The sequence below is a fragment of the Mustela lutreola genome, chromosome 1 (genome assembly GCF_030435805.1).
Source record: "Mustela lutreola isolate mMusLut2 chromosome 1, mMusLut2.pri, whole genome shotgun sequence".
Classification (NCBI taxonomy): domain Eukaryota; kingdom Metazoa; phylum Chordata; class Mammalia; order Carnivora; family Mustelidae; genus Mustela; species Mustela lutreola.
In genome coordinates this window covers 2,962,777-2,969,986 of record NC_081290.1, presented here as the reverse complement: position 1 = coordinate 2,969,986, position 7,210 = coordinate 2,962,777, and the positions used below count along the sequence as shown (strand labels likewise).

Here is a 7,210-nt window from a genome sequence, read left to right as displayed (position 1 = left end):
TTGGAAAAATGTAAATATCCAGCAGATACCTTGTGAAATTATAGTGGATCTTTAAAATGGAATACTATGTAGACACTAAAAATAACATTGTTGACTTCAAATTCTGACCAGATGAAATATAAAGAGAAGATTTACTTTCCTGCTGTAAGCAACTGAAAACATGGACAAATAGAAAAAACAATTTTTGGACACGTTAACAAGCAGCACAGGGCTGTGATCCTTGAGGGATGGGAAGCAGTTAAATTGAGCCCTACATTTTCACCCGCACACTGCTTACAGACAGTTTCCAGTCCATGAAATAGGAAGGAAGAACCCAAAGTTCATTGCTATCGCCTAGTTGAGGAGACAGAGATCAAAGCAACAATAATTTGCTGGGCAAAGTAATGAAGTTAAGAAGCTCTATATAGAAATCCCCATAGATCTACATGGATCCCACTGAGTCTTCAACTGAATACTGACTGGCAAATGTGTAAGAGAAAACTATGCAAAGTCAGGATGAAAAAAATACCAAAGAGAAAGAGGCAAAACAATTCTGGCAATCACACAAGACTGGGAATAATTTGTCTCTCACCCATGAGAATGGAAGATTTCATAATACATGGTCATCAGGTGGAATTCTCAGTAAGACATCACCTCAGTAGTAGAGCTAAATTAGTCCCATACTAACAGGTTCTCTATACTTACAAAGATTAACCTTGAAAGGATACAACTATTACCTGTGCACCTACACAAAATCTAACATTACTTAAAAGAATAAATCAAAATCCATCAACCCACAACTTTATGGTAAACTGATCTTCAACAAAGCAGGAAAGAATATCCAATGGAAAAAAGGTAGTCTCTTCAACAAATGGCATTGGGAAAACTGGACAGCAACGTGCAGAAGAATGAAACTGGACCACTTTCTTACACCACACACAAAAATAAGTTCAAAATGGATGAAAGACCTAAATGTGAGATAGGAAACCATCAAAATCCTAGAGGAGAACACAGAAGAAACCTCTTTGACCTCAACCATAGCAAGTTCTTACTAAACACATACATCAATTGTGACAATGGAAACAAAAGCAAAAATGAACTACAACTACTGAGATTTCATTAAGATGAAGAGCTTCTGCACAATGAAGGAAAGAACCAACAAAACTAAAAGACAACCTACGGAACAGGAGAAGATATTGGCAAATGACATATCTGATAAAGGGTTAATATCCAAAATCTATAGAGAACTTATCAAACTCAATATCCAAAAACAAATAATCCAGTTAAGGAATGGACAGAAGACATGAATAGCCATTTTTCCAAAGAAGACATTCAGATAGCTAGTAGACACATGAAAAAAAAAATGCTCAACATCACTCATCAACGAAATACAAATCAAAACAACAATGTGATACCACCTCACACCTGTCAGAATGACTGAAAGTAACAACATAGGAAACAACAGATGTTGGCGAGGACATGGAGAAAACGGAACCTGGTGTAGCCACTTGGGAGAACAGTACAGAAGCTCCCCAAAAAGTTAAAAACAGATGATCCAGCACTACTAGGTATTTGCCCAAAGAATACAAAAATACTGATTCGAAAGGACAAATGCACCCCACTGTTGATAGCAGCATTATCAATCATAGCCAAACTATGGAAAGAGCCCAATGTCCACTTACTGATGACTGGGTTAAGTCATATATACACAATGGGATATATACACAATGGGATATCACTCAGCCATCAAAAAGAATGAAATCTTACTATTTGCAATGATGTGGATGGAGCTAGACTATTATGCTAAGTGAAGTAAGTTGGTCAGAGAAAGACAAATAGCATATGATTTCAATCATATGTGGAATTTAGGAAGTGAGATTGATGAACATAGAGGAAGGGAAAAAACGGAGAGGGAATCAAACCATAAAAGACTTTTAACTATAGAGAACAAACTGAGGGTTGATGGGAGGAGGTGGATGGGGAATGGCTGAATGTATGATGGGTGTTAAGGAGGGCAGTTGTGATGAACACTGGGTGTTACACATAAGTGGTGAATCACTAAATTCTACTCCTGAAACCAATATTACAGTATATGTTAACTAACTAGAATTTTTTTTAAAGGTTTTTTTATTTATTTGACAGAGAGGAATCACAAGTAGATGGAGAGGCAGGTAGAGAGAGAGAGAGAGGGAAGAAGGCTCCCTGCTGAGCAGAGAGCACGATGCGGGACTCGATCCCAGGACCCTGAGATCATGACCTGAGCCGAAGGCAGCGGCTCAACCCACTGAGCCACCCAGGCGCCCCAACTAACTAGAATTTAATAAAAGCTTGAAATGAAAAAAATTCCATCAACCAATGACATATATACGTGTCTGGTATCTCATCAAAAACTACAAGGCATGAACAAAAAATTAAAAGTTATGCACATAAACAAGAAATATGATATATAACCAGGATAAAAGTCAAACTATAGAAACACATACAGAAATGGCATAAATAATAGGACTAGTAGATAGGAATATTAAAATAGTTAATATGAGTAAGCTCCATATATTTAAATAAAGAAAACTATGACCATGATGAAGAGAGAAATAGTGGGTATATATTAAAAAATTGTACTGCTAGAGATGTAAAAATATTATGCCAGGAAAGAAAAAAAAAAGGAATGGTGTCAACAGTGGATTAGACACTGGAGAGGAAAATATCAGTGGATTTAAAGACATAACAATATTAACTTTCCAAAATGAAAAACAGAAGGAAAAAAATACTGAAAAGAAAGTACATAGAGCATTTGTAATCCGATCAAATACATGAGTGATTAGAGCCCCCAAAGAGAAAAAGAGGTAAGACAAAACAATATTTGAAAAAATAGTGGATAAAAAATTTCCAAACTTGATTAAAATATGAAATCTGCAAATCTAACAAACTTAATGAGCCTGAAACAGAACAAATGAGAAAAACATGCTAAAACAGAATAATGATCATTTCAATAGATGCAAAAAAAAAATCGACTAAATTCAACACCTATTTATGATAAAACCCTATAAATTATAGATAAAAAGGGATTTCCTCAACCTTAAAGATATTTCTCGATTACCAATTTAATTCTTAATGGTGAATGACTAGGTACTTTACCTGTAAGATAAGGAAATCACTCAGCACTTTTATTCGACATGAATGTAGAGATCCTAGCCAGTAAAATAAGGCAATAAAGTACATATGGGGTTGCCTAGGTGGCTCAGTGGGTTAAAGCCTCTGCCTTCGGCTCAGGTCATGATCTCAGTGTCCTGGGATCGAGCCCCGCATCGGGCTCTCTGCTCAGCAGGGAGTCCACTTCCCCTACTTCTCTCTGCCTGCTTGTGATCTCTCTCTGTCAAATAAATAAATTTTTTTTAAAAATCTTAAAAAAAAATAAATACGAGTCATTCATGTTAGAAAAGAAGAAATTTTTAAAAATTGTTTTTTACAGAAGACACACACTCTATCTGAAAAATTTGAAGGAATCTACAAAAGAACTATTAGCTCCAATAAGTGAGCCAAACAGTGTCACAAGACAAAAGGCCAATCTACATATATATCAATTTTATTTTTATATTCTAACAATACACATTTGGAAATTGAAATTAGGAAAACAGTACCATTGCAATAGGTTCCAGAAATGGGAAATACTTTAGGATAAATCTGACAAAAAGTATACAAAGCCTATATATAGGAAACTATAAAGCACTGCTGAGAAAAATTTTAAAAGACCTAAATAATTAGATAGATATAGCAGATTCACAGGTTCAACTATTGTTCAAATGTCCGTTTTTCCTCAAACTGATCTCAATATTCAACTGAATCCCAATCACTATCTCAGTAGGCTTCTCTGTTTAAATTGACAATCTTTAATTCTAGTAGAAGATATGGAGTTATGCAAAGGAAGTAGAATAAACGAAACAATTTTGGAAGTGTGCTCTGTAAGATTTGGGAAGAACCTACACAGGAATGTTCTGAGAAGGCCTGAGAATTCTTTTCAGTGATTACTCATCATAAGTAAAGCATTCAACTCCAGAAAATGCGTTGCTGATCATTGCTACTGGTGGAACAGAAATGCTAACACTTGAAACTAACGTTCAGTATGTGCATTCTGTCCCAGTTTCTTAAAAATCCTGACGTTTACATAAATTTTTTCAAAATTTTTTATTATAAGAGAATCAATGTTTAGTGCAGAGCATTATGGTTAAGAGAACAAGGTAGAGAGTCAAGTTGCCTGTGATTAGACCCTAATTTCACTATTAGACAAATTATTCTTGCTTTAGTCACATTACTCACCAATACCTGGTTTCCTCATCCATACATAATGGAAAGTGAGGTGTTATAGGTGAAGGTATGCGTTTCTCAGTTGATAAGGAACAGAGCCTCCGCGGTATAGACCAGAGCAAGGAAGAACAGATGGGAAATCGTCCCCACTGAGACAGCACGTTCTCTGGTGGACAGTCCCCGTCACAGCCACATTTTTCATGTGAGAGAAATACCGCCAGTCAGGATTACGCGCACCTGAGTGAACAGAGACTCCGTCCTGCTGCAACAGGACAAGGATATGGAGTTGCACAGTCCTATGACAAGTTATACCGAATACACTGAAAGAACGAATGCTCCTTTTCTGAGTCTAATAACGCCGAGATGACTTGTCATGAAGACGACAAACGCTCTGTTTCAAGGCCCTCCCTTGCACACAACCCTTCCAAGTTCAGGAGAACTTTAGAAGTATATTTCTATGGCGATAGGTTTTATAAAATTTGTGAAAAAAAAATCGTAAAGAACTCTATGGAGACATAATTAATATATAAGAAGCTGGACATAATGTATATAATTTCATGAGTTTAGAGACACACAGACTTATGAAACCATCACTATAATCAAGGTAATAAACATAACCATCACCTACAAAAGTTTCCTCCTGTCCCTTTATTTTTTTTGTCTGTTTTTTTGTGTGGAAAGAACATGAAATCTACCATCTTAAAAAATGAATTGTTAACTGCAGGTACCATGTTGTACAGATGTCCGGAACATGTTCATCTTGAATAGCTGAGTTTCATACCCATTTAACAACAGTTCCCCATTTCCCTTGCCCCTCAGCCCTTAGCCACCCCTACTTTCTGTTTTTCTGACTTTGACTACTCTAGATAGCTCCTATCAGTGGAATTGTGCAGCTGCTTATCCTCTGTGGGGGGCTTACTGCACTGAACGTAATGTCTTGCTGGTCAGTCAACGTCGTCACTGGCGGTAGGGTTTCCGTCTTCTTCTTTTTTTTTAATTTGAATACAGTTGACATATAATGCTAAGGTAGTTTCAGGTGCACAACTTAGTCATTTGACAAGTTTACACGTTGTGCTATGTTCACCACGAGTATAGCCACCACGTGTCCCACCACGTCACTCTTACGATGTCACTGTATTCTTTACACTCTGCTTCTGATTCCTGTGACTTGTTCATTCCATAACTGGACGCCCGTGCCTCCCACTCGCCTTCACCCATGTTCCCCGATCCCTCTACCCCTCTCTCCTCTGGCAACCATCAGTTTGTTCTCTAGATTTATAGTTCTGATCCTGCTTTTTGTCGGTTTATTCATGTTTTTAGATTCCATTTATAAGTGGAATCATATGGTATTTGTCTTTCTCAGTCCGACTCATTTCACTTAGCCCAATACCCATTTTAGGTCCATCCATGTTGTATCAAATGGTATAACCTCATTTTGTATGTCTATGTAATACTTCACTGTGTATATATACCACATTTTCCTTACCCATTCATCTTCTGATGGATACTTGGGTTGCTTTACTGTCCTGGCTATTGTAAATAATGCTGTGATAAACATAGCGGTTTACTTATCTTTTTGAGTTAGCACGTTTATCTTCCCTGGCTAAATCCCCAATAGCAGAATTATTGGATCATATTATATTTCCTTTTTTAATATTTTGAGGTACCTCCATACTGTTTCCCACAGCAGCTGCACAAATTTACATTCCCACCAACAGTGCACAAGGGTTTCTTTCTTTCCATATCATAGCCAACACTTTTTGTTTCTTGTCCTCTTGATTTTAGCCAGGGTTTGTTTTTTTTTTTTTTCTTTTTTGAGGCTGAATAAGATACCTCATTTCCTATCCAGTTGCTGTCAACTGACACTTAGGCTGTTTCTATATCTTGGCCAAGTGAATAATACTGCAATGAACACAGAATGCAGATATATCTTCAAGATCTTGATTTCAGGGTTTTTTTCCCCAAATCTACACATTTATTTATTTACTGTTCAGTAAGTTTTAGTCACTGAGGGGTACAGCATTACATGGATTCTGTGGCCAATGGCTTTTGTAGGAAGGTTGCTTTGGAATTTGGCACAAATCATGCCACTGTTTTTATAAGCATGAGTTATCTTTCCCCAGATTACGCTGGTTTTGTTCAGTTTGCTACCAGGAGTCACTGTGTTGTTCTCGGCTTTGTACACATAAGCACATCTCTTGCCTAGATAGAATTCAGTTTCATCTTGAGCATAAATAACTTCAACTTTAAGAAGGTCTGTACGCTTCCCTCTGGTTCTGGAGACCCCATTCATAGCCAGCAAAAGTGGCCTTGGACCACAGCCTTCTAGACATTTGTCGTTTTAGGAGCCCTGTTCCGAGCAGGCCTCCATACGCTCCAAGACGGCAGACAGAGAAGAGACCATTGTTAGGGATATATACTCAGAAACAGGATTAATGGATCACACAGTAGTTCTATTTCCAACTTCCTGAGAACCTCCATATTTACTTTCATATCAGCTATATCATTTTACATCCCAGCCAACAGTGTAAAAGTTTCCCAGTTTCTCCTCATCCTCACTAATACATATTTTGTGGGGTTTTTTGATAATAGGTAAGCTCACTAGGTGGTATCATGTTGTGGCATTCCTTGATGACTGGTGATTTAAGCACTTTTTCAGATACTTCTTGGTCATTGGAATGTCTTCTATGAAGAAATGTCTGTTCAAATCCATGGAGTTTTCTTGCTTTGTTTTGCTACTGAGTAGTAGGAGTCCCTTAATTACTTTGGCTATTAACCCCTTATCCGATACAGAGTTTTCAAATATTTCTCTCATTCCATATATTACCTTTCATTCTACTGTTTCCTTAGAGGTGCAGCTTGCCATAGTCCCTTGTCTATTTTTGCTTTTGTTGCCTGAGCTTTTGGTGTCGTACCCAAGAAAATCATT

The 7,210-nt window shown here is 37.2% G+C and overlaps 1 pseudogene; it reads right to left on the bottom strand.

Annotated features, from left to right (window-relative positions):
- Window positions 1-6,271: 6,271 nt before the first annotated feature.
- On the bottom strand, window positions 6,272-6,614 carry LOC131818871 (large ribosomal subunit protein eL33-like; annotated as a pseudogene).
- Between the last annotated feature and the right edge of the window lie 596 nt (window positions 6,615-7,210).